The 21306-nt window shown below is 32.7% G+C and overlaps 1 non-coding gene across 1 annotated transcript; it reads right to left on the bottom strand.

The window, feature by feature from the left end:
• Positions 1–1391: 1391 nt before the first annotated feature.
• Positions 1392–1517, bottom strand: LOC145080853 (small nucleolar RNA snoR111). Its single transcript, XR_013695432.1, has one exon. It is a non-coding gene; the product is annotated as a small nucleolar RNA snoR111 (small nucleolar RNA).
• Between the last annotated feature and the right edge of the window lie 19789 nt (positions 1518–21306).

Here is a 21306-nt window from a genome sequence, read left to right as displayed (position 1 = left end):
AATGCAAAAAAATGTAGTTTTTTAACCCAAAACCGTACTTTTCATTAAAAAAAACTATAGATTTAACCCAAAACCGTAAACTACGGTTTGGGAAACCGTATTTTATAGACAAAAAATTATAGATTTTAAAATAACTTATAGTTTTATACCTTCAAAATGATTTTTTTAATACTAAAAATGAAACAATAGACAAATTAACGAAACAATAGACGATTCTAAAAACATTCAGCTTCTTGGGCTATTTTGGGACAATTGTTAATTTTTGGCTAAAGATAATTAATTACTTTCTTAATTTGGCTAGATTAGTAATTAGTCCTATAAATAATTAATTAGTAAATAAATATTTAAAACTAAAATTTATTTAAGACTCTAAATTGAAATAAAATTAAAGTATAAGGGGGTTAAATAACCAAATAATATATATTGAATAATCAATAAACAAAACAAATAAGTTTGTTATTCTAATGGTAATAAGTGGTTGATAAATAATAATAAGCTTTAAAAAAATCATTAGTGAAGATTCTTTAAAAAAATACTTCTCTATTAATTACTTTGTGGATACAAATATGTAGACCCGGATTTATGACATGATACAACAAAAATAAATTATACAAAACAAAATTGCAAGTTGTATTCATGCCAAATATAAAAACACGATGCCAATCATGCCTTTTAACATTTGCTTATGGTGTTTTTCATATTATTTTTTATTAAAAATTAATTAAATAAACTAATTTTTATATTATGTTATTTTTGCCATGTGTCATGCTTGTTGTTTTTTAAATGTGTCATGCTTGTTTTTTAATTGGTTTATTTTTGTATAAATTAAAAAGTACAAACTGTGTCATCTAAGGGAAAACCTTATCTAGTCAATAAAAACACGGCTGGCCAATTCATGCCAACCCGGCTGGTAACAAATTCTATTGACATGGCAGTCAACTTGGATAGTGTGTATGGATTTAAACATCGTATTTCTTAAAATGACATTATTAAGATGTAGATATATTTTTTAGCTTTTAGACTACAAAAAACGGACCTCTTAAAGCAAAATGAAAAAGTTCTTAACCATTTATAAAACGTTTGTTTTAATTTGGCTAAAACTAAGCTCTTTTAGGGAACAAAATGTTTACATTTTCGAAATTTAAACCCAATCCCAAAAAAGGTTTAGGAATCACATTTAATTTTTTTCTTTCAGGAAATCTATTTATATTTGTTTTCCTGTAACAGAATATATTTGAAATATTAGAGGAATTCAGTAACCGGTATCATCAATACTAACTGGTGATTGCCAAGTAAAAAAGTATTACATAAAAACGACCATCAAATTAATCAAAAATCAAGAAACGAAAAGAAATTAAAAATGGAAGAAATTAAGAAGTTGAAAACATAAATTGTGGACGAGTAACAATCAGATCGTCAACCGAAGAAACGACGACTGAAACGATATCTCGCCATCTTTACTTTATCCATCGGTTGTCAAAATGAAGAGACAATTCATCAATGTCAATCAGACTTATCAACAGAGGAAGAGAAATAAAAAATAATTGCTCGAAATATTAAAAGAAATCAAGATGTTATTGATAAGAAAAATATTGCAGACCAAAGAGATGTATTCAAAATCAAAACCCCAAAACCTGAGTAGAGAGCGCAATGGATGCGACAGAGACTGCCGCATACTTATAAAGAGGAGGCGTGATCAAAATAAAAAAAAGAAACCCTAGATGCCGATCATGTACATTTACGTTCTTGCCCCTTATTACCATTTTCCCCTGCCGATGCAAATCCTAATATCGGTCTCTTATTTTCGAAACAAACAATTGCAACATTATTGTAAAAATTGTTAATCTTTTTGTTTCAATCATACAAACTAAAGAAACATTTTAATATCATCGTGTGAATTCGATTTTATAAGTTTGATAGTTGAAAAGCATCTTACTAACCGATACACTAAATATATAAAAATAAAAAATAAAAGTGTTTTCTTTTTTCCATTATAAATCTAGAAGGTGGGTGTTTCTATTAAAGTTAAAAGGAAAATGATTTAAAAAGGTAACGAAATTTCAAAAATATACAAAAAAGGTCATAATATCTTTTTTAGTATACAAAATACCATTAAAATATATTTTTTATACACAAAATACCAACGAAGTACACATGTTTTCAAATAAAACCTTGTGGGTAACCGGTTACTGCAGGTAACGGAAAAATGTCTTAAAAAGGTAACAAAGTTTCAAAAATGTTCAAAAATACCATTATTTTTTTAGTATAAAAAATACCATTGAAATTACTAAAATATTAAAAAAAAAAAAACATTGTTGTTTTTTAAAGCACTTTTTGTTAACTTCGTTGTTTCTGGATTATATAAAACACAGTCATCAGAGATTAGTTACCATCGTATCAATTCAACACCAGTTGTGTACTCTCTTTCATTCCATCACTCGATTGGTTTGTATCTAAACCCATCTTTAGAAATTTTCATGACATAACGTCACACTCATTTCTGTTTTGTGTCTCTCTTATGCCGTAACACTAATGAACGGCTAACTTTGATGTATAATATGTGCATCTATATAATGTATATATGTTTTAGGTTTGAGGCATATAATGTGGTCGGGAAGCAAGAATATTTAACTAATGTTATTACCCACTTACTTCTCTTGTTATCACAAGAACGATCAATTGAAGGAATGAAAGAGATTTGCATTATTGTTGTGAACTGATATGACGGTTCATGATCTCCAGTGATTGTGTTCTACATAATCCGACAACAACACAGTTAACAAAAATTATGGTATTTTTTAAACATTTTGGAAACTTCAATACACTGTTAAGTCATTTTTCCGTTTACCTGAAAGTACCTGGTTACCACAATGTTTTAGTTGAGCATATGTGTATTTCGTTGGTATTCTGTGTACAAATAGTAACATTAATGATATTTTTTGTACTAAAAAAACAACAATGGTATGTTTTGAACATTTAGAAACCGAGTAACCTACAATAGCCGGTAAAATGGTATTTTGAGTACTAAAAATAAAACAATGGTCTTTTTTGTATATTTTTGAAACTTCGTTACCTTTTTAAGTCATTTTCCCAAGTTAGAAAACCAACTGATAATGTATCCTCTAAGATAAGTCAAGAAGGATCGAAAGAATCCAACATGATAAAGGCCCTACACTCGAGTCAAGTAAGAGCCACTCCTGACTGCTTAGCAATTGCGTTGGCCAATAATCACAACATGCCAACCTGCCCGCCAAGGGATGGTTGCATGACTAATGTCACCGGTGGCAGAGCTTCAATATTTGATTTGGAGGGGCCGAAAATATAAGTTGTATAAAAATTGGTGAACAAGAGGGCCATAGTAAAAATTTTATATTTTTAGACTAAATATGTATAAAGTTAAAGCATAAAGACTATATATGCCAAAAAAAATCAGAGGGGGTAATTATTTGTCAATATAATTATTTGTAATTTGTCTTTGTATGATTATTATTGTCAGTAGAAAATGTCATATAAAGTAGTGTCTACGATATGAAATAAAATGTGTAACCCTCAATAGTCTAGGGGCTATATTATAAATATGTATGTCGTATTGCAATCAAATGATTGCAACTCAATTATGTAACCGGCTCTCTTGAGCTTATAAATAGGGCATTTTCCCGTATGAATAAACAAGTGAGCTTTGAGTGTCTAAGACTTGAGTTGATCTCAAAGTTCTTCCTCTGTTGAAATAGTTTGTCTATTTCTGAATAGCAGAGCCCTATCCAAAAATACCCAAGATTATTCATATAATTTAAACAATCCGTCGTCAATCCATTCGGACGCATCATTCAGGTATAATTTCATCCTTGGAAGGAATTGTAATTATTTGTAATTTGTGTTTATATGATTATTATTGTCGGTAGAAAATCTCCATTCCTAATAATTACCTCCCCTAAATGCCACGTGGCATTTCAATATGCACCATCTTTCCATGTGTCCATCTCTCAATTTTCTGCAGAAAAGAATTCCCGCCCATTGCATTAAATACAAAAACCAATTACATAAATTAAATACAAATAAATTAAATACGATATTTTTGAATTTTCCTACAAACTAGCAACTTTGTTGCCATATTCTAACCAATTTAGAATATTTTTGAATTGGCTGATTTATCTTTTACCCAATATATATGCATTATAATAGGAATCTAATTGCATTTCCGATTTTATCAGTTATCATTTACATATATATATATATATATATATATATATATATATATATATATATATATATATATATATATATATATGTATGTATCTAAAAATATTTGTTTACCTTTGCGTCTTTCATGGTTTCTTTCTTTGTACGTCTTCTTCTCTGACACTCTGGTAATTCATTCTCATCTATATTGATTCTTCTGTTAAATTAAGTATTATTCTTCTGTTTGCACTTCTCCTTCTCATCTATATTTATTCTGTTTACACGATTATGCCCTGTTGTGTACCGAAGGTTTTTGATAATAACATGTTGCTACCTTCACAGCCGATGTGGATGTTATTGACGATTATGCCCCGTTGAGTATGAATGTGATTATCTTAACAAAAACATGTTCATCAGTTAAAACACACACACACACACATAGATACATCATCTGTTTTGGTCTTACAAATGAAGATTCAGCATTTTGTTACATTCGGTTCATTCCATTCCATTGGAATGAACAATTCCATTCTTCCATGATTCCATCATACAAACATCATCCTAAAAAAATGCAGAAAATTGTTAAATGCATAAAAAGGTCAAAATATTATACATTTTAATTGACCAGGATTGGATGGAAGTAATATGGGATATGTCGCAGGAGTTATAACAGTCTTTTCTGGAAAAAACAACATAATTATTTACAATTGATGACATAAAATCATACAACAAGAACATAAAATTCTTTATTTTTTTTATAATTTGCGGGACAATAAATTATACATTTGCTTTAAAAATGTAATTCATAAACTATTTTTGTTTATATTTTTGATATAGAGTTATAGACCATTCCCGTAACAATTTTTTATACATATATACTACATTACTATTTGAGGCATTACCCACATTTGTATGTCAAATGTTGTTGGGATCTTATGGATGAAATCTGGAAACATATGAGAATTATGAGACCGAAGAGAATGCACTTCATGTTTTTGGTTTTCCAAGTTCATGAATCTGTCAGAATAGCAACCTACATTGAAATATCTCTAAATGCAATATGTAGAAAATGGTTTATATTCACAATATATATATATATATATATATATATATATATATATATATATGTGTGTGTGTGTGTGTGTGTGTGTGTGTGTAATCTCTATACACACACAATCGATAGTAATGCATCTTAAGCCGAAGAAGGAAACATGCACCGAAAATTCCCATTATACCCTTTTTATAATTGTTAAAATGATGAAATCCATTACTTTTTTTTTTCATTTAGTTTCTTGCTCATAGTGTTGTGTTTATCTTTATTGAATGGCAACTGATAACATTGTACTTAATTTTCTGTCAAATATAATATCCTACTTATATTTAACCTAAATTGTGTAAACTTATTATTTTTATTCTTCTTTTTAGTTATTTGCTTAAACACGTTGACAATTATGTAAATTTAACTTAAATGGAACAAAATCTGACTTTTTTTAGACGGGGAAAATTCTATATAAGTTTTAACAGATACCATTTATGAATTGGCATTTAGAGAGGGATAAATTCAGAATTTTTTTATATTTTTTTACCTTTTCGCTAACTGCTACTTATCCACCTTAAGCACCTCTTTGATATAAGGGTCATTTGGGAAAATCAGTAAATACGGTTGTTTATTAGAAGGATAATTTAGGGTTTTATTGTACTTTGAAAATTATGATGTTAAATGAAAACATGTACCACTTCTGATTTATCATCAAGACAGGGACCAATTCTGCAAATTGTACTAATTGTTTATCTTATTGCGAACATCCAAGGAATTGCAACAAAGTTTCAATATTTTTTTTTCATTTATTTTCCTTAATAATAGTGTTGTGTTTATGTTTATTGAATGACAATTAATAGCATTGAACTTTCATTTTTTGTCAAATATAGCATCCTACTTAGATTTAACCTAAATTGTGTAAATTTATAATTTTTATTATTTTTTATTATTTTACTTATTTACTTAAACACAGTGAAATGATAAAAATTCCCATTATACCCTTTTATAATGGTTTTATTTCATTACATTTTATACATTATAAAGGTGTTGCTATTTTCATGGATTTTTTCAACTTCTAAAATCTGTCAAAATAGCAATCTACTTTCAAATTTCTTGAAGCCAATGTAGCAATCTATTTTCTTTGTTTCTATCATTATGCTTTACTAAGTTATAACACACACTCTAAATATTAAACATATATGTTTTTTAATAAAACCTGTAAATATGCCATAACTATAAACTATAAATTTCTACCTCTAATAGTTTCGCCTTTCATTTTCCTAATACATCTTATTCATTATTTACCTTTAATACGATAAAAACATTAAAAACTTAAAAAAAACTATTACTTATAATTAATTATAGACTAATAAATGCGGGCTATGCTTTAATTTATATGATCCCTATACACATCTATATTTTCTTTATTGTTTTTTGATTCATTATTATTTGTTCTTATAATATATTTACCAATTAATATCATCCTTTTTTAATATAACTACTATTTTTTTTTTTGCAGATAAAAAGAAAAAATATAAACATATTTATGCTAAAGAAAAAAGAAAAATTAGACAATTATATTTGGATATTAGAAAATCCAAAAATAATTCTACCACATCATCACCTAAAAATTCATCAACTACACGTGCTTTTAATATGAACCACAATGGTGATAGTTTTTTTTTCCCTAGAGGGTTTTAAAGAATTGTGTTTGTTCTATAAATTTATAATAAACAAACCAATACTTTATCGATCTTTTAAAAAATTTAAAATGAAAACAAATCATCATATTTTCAAGCAAGACGTTCTCAATTTTTCATTATTTTTTCAATAAAGTTCAGTTGAACATTTAACCATTTTCATTACTTTTGTTTTGTAGAACCAAAGAAGGAAATATATTATACTAAGGCTATACATAGGAGAAAGAGAAGAAAATTAAATTTGGATAATAGATGTAACTAATTGAGATAATTTAAAATTACTGATTTTAGATAAAGATAGTAATTTGACGGATAAAACTTTTAATAATGTACATGTATAAAGAAATATTTCAAAATCTATGATAAAATATTATGTTTATTTTAATTATCAAATTACTTCATCATTATTGTCAATCTACAACACATTGCATTTTTTTAAAAATTATTACTTTTTTAGTCTATATAAAAAATTAATGTATACTCACTGTGGTTTCCACGGGTTATAACCTAGTGTGATATAAAGTAGTGTCTAGGATATGAAATAAAGTGTGTAACCCTCAATAGCCTAGGGGGCCATATTGTAAATATGTATGTTGTATTCCAATCAAACAATTGCAACTCAATTATGTAACCGACCCTCTTGAGCCTATAAATAGGGTCTTTACCCGTATGAATAAACAATTGAAGTTTGAGTGTTTAAGACTTGAGTTGATCTCAAAGTTCTTCCACTGTTGAAATAGTTTGTCTATTTCTGAATAGCAGAGCCCTATCCAAACATACCCAAGATTATTCATGTAATCATTCTTATAATTTAAACAATTCATCATCAATATTCCTTCCAATGAGGGAATTATACATGGATGATGCGTCGGGATTGATTGACGATGGATTGTTTAAATTATATGAATAATCTTGGGTATGTTTGGATATGGCTCTCTTATTCAGAAATAGACAAACTAATTCAACAGAGGAAGAACTTTAAGATCAACTCAAGTCTTAGACACTCAAACTTCAATTGTTTAGTCATACGGGCAAAGGCCATTTTTATAGGCTCATAAGAGTCGGTTACATAATTGAGTTGCAATCATTTGATTGCAATACGACATACATATTTACAATATAGCCCTCTAGATTGTTGAGGGTTACACACTTTATTTTAGATCCTAGACACTACTTTATATCACATTTTCTACGGACAATAATAATCATATAAAGACAGATTACAAATAATTATAATAACAAATAATTACAATTTCTTCCACAATGAAAAGACATGTGTCTTCAATAATGTCTTCAATACAAGTGTTGTAAGTAGGGTCGACTCAAAATGAGTTCAAAGTGTGTCGTAGCAATAGACCCATAAAAATTAAGGGGCTGATTTTAGCTATTTAAATAAATATATTATATATAATAGATATAAATATGTTAGAATTTAATTATTATGCTCAACCGGTAAGAGGCCAAATGCTCATGCAAAAGAGATGCGCGTTCGAAAATTTTAGTCCCCCCAATTTAGTTTTTAAACTAAATTTTGACGATTTAGTTTTTAAATTAAACTTTATTTTTATTCTACATGTATAGATAATTAGGCTATAACCAGTAAAATATACGGCTGACAAATCAAAATAATATTTGATAAAACAAAAATATAATTGTCTTATGAGACTGATATTCTATACGTTCATGATTCTATATTTGAAAAAATAACACTTTAATTTTTGTTTTAAATGCTAAAAATAAGTCAAAGTGAAAGTACGATGATATAATAAATATATGTGTTGTATTTTGAAACTATATTTTTATAATGAATTCCATTTATTTTATACATAAACAGCCACACAGACACGTACACACTAAATAAGATATTGTTTGTTTGATCAAAAATAGGGAAATTATGACTTATAAAACTACATTGAAAAAGATTAAGTCTGGAATAAAAATTTTGAAGGATTCAATTTTTAAAATATTTTTTTTCCAAAAAAAATAAAGACATGAACCATTCACATATATTATAGGAATGAAATTTCAATGTATATTGTTGTTTTAGGGTATCTTACAAAATAACATATTTTTGTTTTACAATGTTATATCTTGACATGGTGAAAAAAAATATATCTTATAAAGTACTATTGTAGCACTTGATTCCCGGTACGTACTCCTTGTAATTAATATTTTTAAATTAATGTATTTTTTTCTTGGACTCGGCGAGTTGATGGACCTACTCGCCGAGTAGGAGTGAGATAAGACGCGGGGACTAAACTTTGGACTCGGCGAGTCGGTTCTCGGACTCAGCGAGTAGACCCTGTTTGGGCAAAAACCATAATCCGGGTGTTTGCACCCTATTTAAACGCTCTAACTTGGTCTCCTTTGTCCCTAACACTTCCATAGAGTTGAAGAGCGAAACCTGTAACATACACATTTTGAAATCGTGTATTGTTAATTATAAAAGAGAATAATATTATGTGAAATTGAGTGTTGAGTTCTAACGGATAGTTTTTACTAGAAATGAAGTAAAACTATGTTTAGAATCACTCATAAAATATTGAAAGTCTTATGAGATTCCAATTAATAGCCAAATAATGAAAATTTAGCGAAAATATAAAATTTGAAATAAGTAAAATTTTATTATTGAAAGTTGTAGATAATCTCGTTAGAAACATTTAGGCGAAAACCTCGTCGAAATCCGAGTTATAACGAAGAAGTTATGACCAAACGAAGATCCGTGATAAATCCGGAAAATACTTTGTCGCATAAAAATTTAGTTTTCGATAAACTAATTTTTAGCCTTAGTGATGTAAATGAAAGTTGTAGAACTCGTGAAAATAATCAACTTTCATATAGAACGCCAAAATCTGACTTCGTACGAGAAAGTTATGATTTTTCGAAGTTTCAGCTTAGCAGTAGACAGCTAAAAACTCGAATTTTAGATCGAGTGATTTTTAGCCGACACAACCTAAACGAGAATTTAAGGTCTCGCCATTTGTAGTACAACGGTAAAAAGTCTGACGAAAACGGATATCGGATGAATAAGTTATGAATTTTTAACGGATTATCCTGTCCCGGTCTGTTAAAAATAATAATATAAAAATTAAAGTTAAAATTAGCCGACGAAGTCTAAACAAAAGTTGTAGAGCATAATTTTAGCTACGCGTGCATATAAAGAACGTCAAAAACGGAGCTCGTATGCAAAAGTTATGGATTTTACAAGATTTGACACATTTTTTATTTATTTTTCGCATGAATAGTGTTAATCCACATGGCAGTTCTTATTGGACCGCAGCCTCGCTGGCACCTTCTGATTGGTCCGATGCCGTGTCCGCCTTGTGTCCGAAGCAGCTTAGTCATCCGAGCAGCTGGCAACGCGTGTCGCAACCCCCTCGCACCGAAGGCTCAGCCAATCCGAGACCGCCACCTGCCTTCCCGTGTTGACCTGCGAAGCGAGCCACCTGGAGCCTCGCATGCGAGCCACGTCCGAGCCACGCAGTAGCCTCGTGCCCCTCGCTGCTGATGCCACCGAGCTGCTTCGCTGCCTGGTTCCTTCCCAGCCGACTTCGGTCTCGCACCCTATAAATAAGGGGGTTGCGAGATCTTCCGACTAGAATCCCAAATTTGGCATTTTTGGCCCCTTTTTCAATATTTTCACTATTTTAAATTACCCCGAAGCCCCGGTAACATTTTTAAAGCCCGGAATACGCCCCGAAGTGCCCGGAGAGCCCGAAAATTTATCTTTTCGGTTTTGAAGCTCTACCTTTTTAGAGTCCGGTTTTTAGCTAATTCTCCCGGTTTTCGACGAATAAAGCCATATTTGGAGCCGATATGCTGCTCAAATTACTATTTTAATCCCTGATTAGTTTAAGGTGAGTTCAACATATAGGAACAATTGTATGTTATGTGTTATATGTGCTATGTGCTTTTCAGTGTTATTATTCCGGATCATTTTCCCGGGTTATTTTTATTTGCTATTTTTAATAGCAAAGATATACCTTTGACCTTGTGATCAGTGAAAGGACTTAGATTCACGGTGGTACTGGTATGTAGACTCTGGCCATGTAGAACATGTCTCGTAAGAGAATGACTTCTATTATATGGCATTGGCAGAAGGTTAGATAGGATTGGTATGTAGCCTCTGATCATGTAGAGCATGACTCCGTAATAGAATGAACTCTATTCTATGGTATTGGAAAATGGTTAGACAGGGCTTTAAGCCTGAAATCTACCAAAATGTTAATCCGAAGTTGTATATCTTCTGTGTCGTTTGGGCCAAAAGCTTTATTGATGCATATCAAGTATTGCAATTGTTATGTCTCATTGATCGTAAATCTTTGAATCAAATCTTGAGTTGATATTGAAAGCGTGACATATGATACGCATATGCTATTGTTTTTCTTGTTCCCTTTTGCTTCTGTCATATTGGTATATATAAGGCATAAGATTATATTGTATATATTTATTGAATTCACTAAGCGTTATCGCTTATCCCTCTCAATATTTAACAATTTCAGGTGATGAGTATCCAATATAGTTTTATACTGCTGAATGATTTAGAATAGTTAATACTATTTCTATGTATTTTAATGTTCATGTATGTATATGAATAGTAGATTCCTGGGTAGATATGAAATGTAATAAAACTTAGTCGGTTTGTATCCAATCTTTTGTAATCACTTTACCAATATAAAATATTGTTTTATAAATATGCATGTAGCATGTTTTGAGGAAGTAACTTAAGAATAATGTTGGAATAGTATGAAAGTTTGGGTCTTTCATAAATACGAAAGTTGGGGTCTTTCAAAACCCTAGTCCCCATTTTGTTCTTGAGAGTGATTTTGGCTTTGTGAAGAAGATTTGGAGCTTAGAAGAAGATGAAAGAGGTTGTGGTGTGCAAGGAGGAGAGGTAGATCCGGAATCTACACTGCAAGAGGCTTCCATTCAGGTAGAAAAGCCCCTACCTTGATCACTAGTTCTTTAGATCCCCTTTTGTCCCTAAAATGGTGGTTTTCAAGCCCTAAAACACCATACTACTTGTGTTTGTGCTTAATGGTCCGAAAGGACTTCAGATCTAGACAATATGGACGTATTAGAAGTATAAAGTTTATGTGGTTGGAGTGATTGAGTTCCCCATTGAGTGTATGAACTCATAAAAGCTTGGATTTGCCTTTTGGAGCTTGTAGGGCCATGCATGCACGTAAAGTTTGCAACTTTACGTGATAAGCATGCCCTAGGATCATAGATCTATGGTTTTGAAGCGTTGCATGTCGCAAATTTGGTCTATATGGGAAATGGGTCAAGGGACTCGGCGAGTCCCAAAGTGGAACTCGGCGAGTTCTATGATGATGGCCTTAGACTCGGCGAGTTGGATGAACAACTCGACGAATCCTATGAAGATTGCCTGGAGCTCGGCGAGTCGGGTCGCGAGTCAGTTCAATCGTCCCAAGTAATGAGTTAAGGGTGACTTAGTGAGTGGGAAGAAGGACTGGTCGAGTAGGACCGGGTTAATAGGAGAAGGACTCGGCGAGTCTATGTCGTGACTCGGCGAGTCTATGTCGTGACTCGGCGAGTCCAGTCAAATGGACGTTAACTTTGACCAAGGAGTTGACCTTGGACCAAGGGAGGGTCAGTCTTTTGACCTAAGGGTATTTATGGGTGTCTAATCTATGTTCATGATTTATAGCTGGAGGATTACCGGTTCAGCAGTCAGGCGCTCAGCAAGCAGACTTTCAGCAGCTACTCCGAGGTGAGTTACCTTCTAGTAGCAGAGGGTCTAAGGCCACAATGTCGGCCCCCTAGTAGGAATTGTATGATTAGATGATTGTCTCTGTGATATTCATCTAGGGTTGCTACTACCTGTTTTATGTTTATGTGTTTGTATGATATGATGCTTTGTGCTAGTGATAGTAGGGGAGATAGTCCCCAGGTTACCGGTCGATAGGGCCGAAGGGGCAGTCATGCCCAACCATGCTAAATAGATTATGTGATACATGGTATGTGGTAGTGGTAGGGGTGAAATAGTCCCCAACATCTGGTTGATAGGACAAAAGGGGAGACCAGCACCCAGATATGCTAGTCAGTATCCGGTCGAGAGGACCGAAGGGGAGACCAGCACCCAAATATGCTAGTCAGTATCCGGTCGAGAGGACCGAAGGGGTAGGTCGAGCACCCAGATATGCCTGACAATATATGTATGTTATGTGGCTGATGGGTTTAATACAAACAATCCTATGTGTGCATGCAACCCTAGTATTGGATCTATGTTTACACTATTAGTTATGCAGCTTTATGAACACAAAAAGAAACCTGACATGCTACTATAATTTTCGAAATTCATATATAAAGCTAGAATACATACCTTTTGTTGTTATATAGCAATAACAACTAGTTCCTTGAATTTCCTTAGCTCTTGAAAGCAAGTACCACAAGTGTAGTACCTCTAATGGAGTCACAAACACCATATGCAACTTGGATGAAGATGAGAAGAAAAGGAGGCACCAAAAACGGCTGGAAACCCTAATGGAAGACTTGTCCACGTTTTTGGGGCATAGGGGCCCTTTATATACATGTAGGCTATTAGGGTTTACAACTAGGAAACCCCAATTTGACTGCTTAGGCCCTAAGCAGCCCATGGACTCCTTAAACATATCCCTTGGACGATTTCTAATGGGCTTCCCATAGAATTCGTCCAACCTATATATTATTAGGTGATCCATAGCCCAATTATAATTATCTTATAATTACAACTTCAGTCCCCTAAGTTTAATTAATCTCTTTTAGCCACAAAATTAATTAACAATTAATTCTTGACTAATATTAATTAAACAATATGATTTCTCCTTTAATATATTATTCTCATAATATATTAATAAATCATATTTAAACCTTTCTCTCCTTAAATCATCCTACATATTGCTATGGTGAAGGCAACCCAAAAGGACCATGCTCATAATCGGGTCAAGTATATACCAAAATAGTTATGGACTTAGACACTAATCCAACAGTCTCCCACTTGGATAAGTCTAATAACTATTTTCCGTATGACTTCAGAACCTGATCAGCAATCGTAGCTTTCAAAAGCCGCTGTCAACTCTGATCTTATCAGATAGCGTGTCCTTTAGATAAGGGATTATATATTCCTCCATTCTTAAGATATCGTATAGACAAAAGACATGAATTTCAATTATTCTCTCTATACTGTTTCCCGACTTCCGATTTATGACGACTGACAACAGACTACAATTGAACACATCAACTTAGTCCCGGCTTGGCCAAGCGCTTAGGTGTCATCATTAAACCATCGAGAGGCCCACAGATATCGCTTTTATCCTACTTTGGGTAAAAGGAATGGATAAACTTCGACTCATATGCTCGCTTGCATTTACTAATCGAATCACACACAACAATAATTTTTATAACACCAAGTTACTGGTGCGTTTACTTATTATCAATGTGTAACCGACTAACAAATAACAACTCACACGTCTCGGTTTCAAGAATATACAATATTATCGTCTCACTAATCACTCGTGATAAAACCATGAAGTGATCCAAGTGAGCGTGGGTTTAATCCAATACTCTAATCTTATCAAAGCATTCACGAACTCTGCAGCAAACTTGTGCCATGTCTAAACACTTCAGACAATCTATAGACAGATTCATGACAATCTTTATTCATACCTACTCCCAACGTATGACCAACTGTGGATGTTTGAATAACCTAGTTATTCTGGAAGTCAAAACATGCAAATTGAAACATGACAACAATACTTAATCCTATATGGCCCCAAACTTGTGAGAGTAAATAAAACCCTTCTATTTATCCACCATATTGATTACTCATTATTTATCATTTAATGTTTCGGATAATCAACTCATTACTCGAATTACAACAATAGTTATCCCATGCATAAAGCATGCACACTATGTTTCCTATGGTCCTTACTTTGTGAAATAGATCAATTGAAAAACTTTTTAATGATGCTAATTTCACAATTCCCAATCCTTATCATTAGTGTAAGAACACAAGGTTCTTCCACTACTAGAATATTCTAGATTCTAACATTTTATGCAACGATCCTTTCGTAAAGTCATAGCACAAAAGTCACCAAGACTTGGCTAATGAAATTACAAAGTATTTTCTTAGAAATTGTTACAAGACAATTCCATAGTCGTGAAGTCTCACATTCAAAGTACATTCCTTTGAACATCCTTATTGCATAAAGTTTTTCTAATCTAGACACAGAATCTTGATATCCAACTCCCAATATGGAAACATTTCCACAATTGCCATATGACAACTCATTCTTAATAGAATCTTTTCTATTAATAATAATGTCGATATGGTCCATCCAATATCATACTTCTAACTACTCACAAGCGACCAATCCTCAGCGAACTTTGGATCATCCTTTGATAGTTGTTAAATTCTTTCAGTCAAAACCAATTCTATTCCTTTTTCCCTCTTAATGCGCTAGACATTTGGAAAATTTTAGAATGGTAAAATACTATAGCATTTACAATCGATCCTATACCCGAAGCGTATGGGACACGATGCATAATGTCTTACATAAAGATATGATACTTTACCAATCTTTTGCCATAATATTTTATGTGTCATGTTCTCACAATTCGAACTATGAAGAGGGATGCCATAATCATAATCGAAATTTGAGAACACACAATGTATCCTTTGACTGAAGATATTAAAATTTCTTAATCTAAGCTTTAGATTTTGAAACGAAGTATAATATTCTCTCCCTTAATTATAGCAAAACAACTTTTCAACCCATGCAACTTTGCAAATGGAATCTTTGTTTTTCTATAATTAATATTGCTAACTTGCAATACTCGCCATAACAATCATACAAGTATAACACTTATGCTCCCACTATCATGATGATTATCATATAAGCATAACATTTATGCTCCCACTAGCTTTGACATGTATTCAGAAAACAAATGAACTTTCAGAAAACAATGCCTATTGAATCTCTGAAATCCATATTTCTAATACCAGATGCTTCGATAAGCCTTATACACCTTTGCCTTAGATAGCTCATATGTGTGTTTAAACAATTCATAACTTATGTTACTAAGTTCCAAATGTTGAAACTAATTGCCAAATCTCACAATTCGAACTATGGAAAGGGATGCCGTAACCATAATCGAATTTGAGAATACAATTTTCACAATTGCTATCTTCTTAAAATATCTCTTAGTGAAAGCATTTCCTCACAGTCATTTTCATGAAGGAGGGAATCTTATGACACTTAGATTTTATGGTGTATGAGTTCCTATCCATGTGAATTTGCCAAAAACAAGGTTTGCGACAAATCCAAACTCATATGGACTGAACTTTCTTAATCTTGATTTCTTGCCCTATGGTAACACGAGTGCCCACCACGCCTTCCAAGTAGTTTAGTAACTTGTCCTTACATATCAATTTACTTTCCATCGACTAAGGCTTTAGTGTGTATTCAAATGAGAACTCATAGAACTCATATACACAATTAACTCAATTGGAATGGCACAGAAACAAAACAATGTCAGCACGATAGGTTGTAAACCTCAAGTCGTGTGCTAGTGATGATCGATAAGGTTTATTCTTGATTTGTTCTTGAAACCTTTTCAAGACCATTAAGACTCCCACTGACTTCTTGACATATAAGATTCTCTTGTCAAGAAACATTTCTTGACAAACAAATATTCAATAGTTAGTGAAGCATTTATCAAGACAAAACACTTCACACAATTGGTCCTAGTTGGTCTTTGTCTTATCCAAGACAGCACAACTTACCAATTTCAAATGTGCAAGAATAAGAAAACTTTTCCAAATTCCACATTTGATGAGTGTTATAAACCTACTTAAGACTTTTCACTCAATGTCACAATCTTGACTCTAAGACTTGATATTGGAACGAAGTATGATTGACTCTTTGATTTAACCATTTCTACAATTCTCAATTCCTCTTCTTAGACATGCAATTGCACTAAGACTCACTTAGAGGATCAATTGAGACATGGTTCTTAATCATAAGGACTTATCATAAAACACAATAAAAGGTACTCTCCCTTCTTCTTAGAATAGAGAAACTTTTATCTTTCTGCCTACTTGATTCTTCTTTATTCGTTCTACTATTCATTGAAACTCTTTCAATCAACTTAGAATTATACTTAATCTTATAAGTATAACCAATATTTACTAAACTTTAGTAAATCATGACGAATATCTTTGTCACTCTTGTGGTAGACTTGATCAACGTACGACCTAGTGTACTCGATCTCCTAGTTCTTCAATTGACACTTTGCCAAAGAATTAGTCTAAGGTTCCCAAATGTGAAAGTTTTCCATTCATCATACAATGCACATTGCATGATTCCAAGTTTCTGTCCAATTGAAACTTGGGTGATGAGAAACTCTCCCTATTTGGTAAAATTTTGACATTTCCACAAATAACACAATTAAGAATCAAATCCATTATTGCTAATAATAGAAACATTCAAACATTAATTCTTTCATACATGCCATTGCAAGGATAAATAAATAAGATAAAGTCAAAATTCATTTTATTGCGGAAAAATTTTGTCCTTACAATTCAACTCAATTGAAAAACTATGTTATTACATATTTCTTAAAATCTATTCTAACTCCAAGTAGTAGCTCAAGAATCCAATCTTCAAGTAATGCGATCGAAATCCATTTCTTCACGATCAGATTCAGCTCACTTCTTCCCTTAAGCTTCCTCTCTTTTCTTCGATCCTACAAAACATCAAAATGTAATCTTATCACATCATGTATTAAGAATCTAGAATAGGAACTTAAAAGAGTTAGTTAATGGATTTTACCTGAAGCAGAGTCATACGTCTTGACTCTCCCATCTCTTAGATCTCTCAGGTAGTTAGGGCAGCTTCGTCTCCAATGCCCCTTCTCTTGGCAATAAAAGCAAATGGACTCCTTTGGCACAGCACATCGGACAATCACAGACTTAGTTCTTTCTGGACTTCCAATGTTGCCAGTGTCCATTGAAGTTTGGGAGTTTGATTCACGAGACAAATTTGCTTGACCAGCATGCCAAATCATTGCTGATTCAGCAGCTATAAGCAAATAGGTGAGATCAATTAGGGTCACGTCGTGGTCCATCATATAGTACTCTCTAACGAACTTACTATATGATTTAGGAAGCGACTGAAGAACCCAGTCAACAGCCAACTCGCTTGAAATCTCGACACCCAACATGATTAACCTATCTATGTGTGACTTCATCTCTAAGACGTGTGCACACACAGGTTCCCCATCTTCGTGTTTACTTGCCAAAAGGGCTTGAGTGAGCTTGAACTTTTCAAGCCTTTGAACTTGTGGGTCAGGGAGAATAATTGGAGGAGGTGGAGGAAGTGAAGCACGACTCTCATTTCCTTGATCGTATCTCGGAACGTCATCTTCATTTGGAAAGCTCATTCCAAAGGATTTGGGAAGACCATTGTAAGACGTAGACATCTACAAAATGGGAGAAAATTCAAGTTAAGTTGTTTAGAATTCTTGATGTAACACCCAAATGAAACATCAAGCTAGGATCCAACACAATACTCTACAACCTAGAAGAGGGATGCCGTAATCTAGTTGTAAAATATTTGAAGGTAGGTAAATGACGATTTACCAATTTCCACCATGAAAAACGAAAAGGAAGATTAAGTTTTAAATGAATTGAAACTCCTAGATCTTTTGAGATTCATTGAACTTTTCAATGGCATGTTTAATCTCGATTATGCCCTACTATTTGTGACTGGGATGCCGAGGATCACAAACAAGGTGTGAATAACCATACGAATCACGTGGTGCACCCAATGCTACGATCACCTAATCAATGTGCCGGTTAGCCACACACGCTCCATTGATCTATGATAAGCATCGAGCCACCCTTCGCCACCAATGTCATCCCCAAATTAGTGTGCCGGTTAACCACACACGCTCCACTAACGTTTGACAAGGGTACGAAGTGTAATTCCATGGGTTAGCATACAATTTCACATTTTGCCTAAAGTAACTATGATTTGGGAATTTGAAAAAAAACATTTAGTTACTTTGTACTTCATTATACTTATAATGGAAGGTTTCTGTCCTATCCTACCCGTTCGGCTAACGACCCTCCACTAGTCAAGAGTGCGGTGGGTAAGAGTGGATACCCATTCAATCGCCATTTTATAGGCAATTTCCTTAAACACCCCTTATAGACTAGCTTCGTGAATGAGGCCTACTAACGGTAAGACTGAATTTTTAGTTATACATATATAATATTAAACTTTTAATGTTATATATAGTATAAGGGTGTATTTTACACTTTTAAAATACTAGGTGGTTTAAATTATACTTTTAATTAACCAAAATCATTATGGATTTATTAAATCTCTTTTAATTATACACTTAATTAATTTAATAAAACCATAAGGGTTTAATTTGAACTTTTCAAAATCAGGGTTTTGGATTTTAGACTTTCAAAATTAACTTTTAATCAACAATTTAAATTCCAAAACTTGAGGGCAATTTTTGAAACTCTTCAAAACAATTAGGTTTTAATCTCACTTAAAATTTTGAATTTGAGACATTTAAATTAAAATTTTAAATATTAAAACTGTTGATTTAATAATTACCATAAATTAAACAATTAATTTAAATTATTAAATCACAAGGGATTATCTAGATCATGAGGATAATTACTAATTATACATCTAAGATATCCAAATCCCTTGAATCCCTCTCTAAATCTCGAAAATAAGGGACGGGATAATTCAAGATCTTTAATTACCATATTTAACAATTAAAAGATAATTACAAGATATGGGATTATCCAAATCCCTAAAATTTAGGATCTAACCTTGGGGAAGGAGGTAATTTCGAAATCCAAGGGTTGGAAAACCCTAGATTTCAAAATCTTGGAGGCTAAGGAAAGGATTTGGGAAACCCTAGCAAAAATCGCCATCTAGGGTTTAGCAACCCTAATTGCGAAAAATACCTAGCCTTTAGGGTTCATTAGCCATAAACCCTAATATGTCAAGTTCATAAATTTGAATAAAAGCTAATTGAAAACAAAAACCAATGGCTCTGATACCACTGATGGGTTTAATACAAACAATCCTATGTGTGCATGCAACCCTAGTATTGGATCTATGTTTACACTATTAGTTATGCAGCTTTATGAACACAAAAAGAAACCTGACATGCTACTATAATTTTCGAAATTCATATATAAAGCTAGAATACATACCTTTTGTTGTTATATAGCAATAACAACTAGTTCCTTGAATTTCCTTAGCTCTTGAAAGCAAGTACCACAAGTGTAGTACCTCTAATGGAGTCACAAACACCATATGCAACTTGGATGAAGATGAGAAGAAAAGGAGGCACCAAAAACGGCTGGAAACCCTAATGGAAGACTTGTCCACGTTTTTGGGGCATAGGGGCCCTTTATATACATGTAGGCTATTAGGGTTTACAACTAGGAAACCCCAATTTGACTGCTTAGGCCCTAAGCAGCCCATGGACTCCTTAAACATATCCCTTGGACGATTTCTAATGGGCTTCCCATAGAATTCGTCCAACCTATATATTATTAGGTGATCCATAGCCCAATTATAATTATCTTATAATTACAACTTCAGTCCCCTAAGTTTAATTAATCTCTTTTAGCCACAAAATTAATTAACAATTAATTCTTGACTAATATTAATTAAACAATATGATTTCTCCTTTAATATATTATTCTCATAATATATTAATAAATCATATTTAAACCTTTCTCTCCTTAAATCATCCTACATATTGCTATGGTGAAGGCAACCCAAAAGGACCATGCTCATAATCGGGTCAAGTATATACCAAAATAGTTATGGACTTAGACACTAATCCAACAGTTATTTGGTATGCGGTACGGTGGGGGAACCCACTAAGCTTCGTGCTTACAGTTTTTAGTTGTTGTTTCAGGTACCTCTTCAGCCAAGGGGAATGAGCTGGCGCGGTAGCGGCATATCACACACACGCTCTTGTTTTTCCGCACTATGAGATATTCTGGGATTTGTACTCTGATATTATTATGATTTACGTTTTGGTTTACAAACACGAGGCATGCTTTATTAAATGATATGGTCGAATGATATTTTGTTACAAACGTTTTGCAAATCACCTAATTAAAAACGAAATTTTGAGCCCGTATTATGGGATGTTACAACTATGCTACAAAATGATTGTTTCTGGACGTAAAATGTTATATTTGATGGTTTGATGGTTTATGAATTTAAACTTCCCATAAACTTTTGAAATGGTAAAAAAAAAAAGAAATTTAGAAAGTGAAACGCTAGAAAATGATTGCATCTGAAAATACAATGCTATAAACGGATTGTTTTTTAA

This window comes from Lactuca serriola, chromosome 1 (assembly GCF_051521515.1).
Source record: "Lactuca serriola cultivar US96UC23 chromosome 1, Lser_US96UC23_V15, whole genome shotgun sequence".
Lineage (NCBI taxonomy): Eukaryota > Viridiplantae > Streptophyta > Magnoliopsida > Asterales > Asteraceae > Lactuca > Lactuca serriola.
This window is presented reverse-complemented; position numbering and strand designations above follow the sequence as displayed.